General features: G+C 30.2%; 1 protein-coding gene across 1 annotated transcript in view; it reads right to left on the minus strand.

Moving 5' to 3' along the window:
- Nucleotides 1–240: 240 nt before the first annotated feature.
- The window catches only part of LOC113233569 (lysosomal thioesterase PPT2 homolog), a 28629-nt gene continuing 28276 nt past the window's right edge, over nt 241–593 (minus strand). Inside the window, exon 7 of the mRNA XM_026468720.1 lies at nt 241–306. The gene's annotated coding sequence lies outside the window, so the exon portion shown is untranslated. The remainder of the gene's footprint in view (nt 307–593) is intronic.

The raw sequence follows: 593 nt of genomic DNA on the forward strand, positions 1-593 counted from the left end.
TATAACAATTGTTTATAAGTAACAATTGTTTATAAGTATAATAAAAAATACTACACTTGAGAGCAAACAAAGGAACCATAGCTGTTTTTACTTTCATATTGATTATTTCTGGTTTAACAGTTACTACCAAGAAATAATCGTACCAGCTCCTACATATACATATATCTCACTAATATTGTACACTTTGTTTTGTCCTAAATTCCTAAGTGACTACACAAACAAAGGCCTTAACTTTTTCCACACAATTATACATCATTCATGGATTGACGTTCTTATACCACTGGAACTATGTATTTGTTTCTCCTGTTGCACATATACCAATAGAGTATATTAAAATAGCATAATAAGACAAGTAATGCAACTACATGCAAGAAACTAGCATTTAATGTCTATTTCATTATTATACTCTCAGAATCGAGATACTAATACGACATGCTGGTATAAAAATATGCATATGTAAGTACTCAATTTGATAAAGGTTATTTCAGTATAGCACGAGAATTCTGTGGTAAATACATTAATTTTTTCAAGTTATATTTTGCGTCCTGAACATTGACTTACAATTATATGGACGTCGGGTCCGCGCTAAAAAG

The sequence above is a fragment of the Hyposmocoma kahamanoa genome, unplaced genomic scaffold (assembly GCF_003589595.1).
Source record: "Hyposmocoma kahamanoa isolate Upper Pololo Valley unplaced genomic scaffold, ASM358959v1 102, whole genome shotgun sequence".
Lineage (NCBI taxonomy): Eukaryota > Metazoa > Arthropoda > Insecta > Lepidoptera > Cosmopterigidae > Hyposmocoma > Hyposmocoma kahamanoa.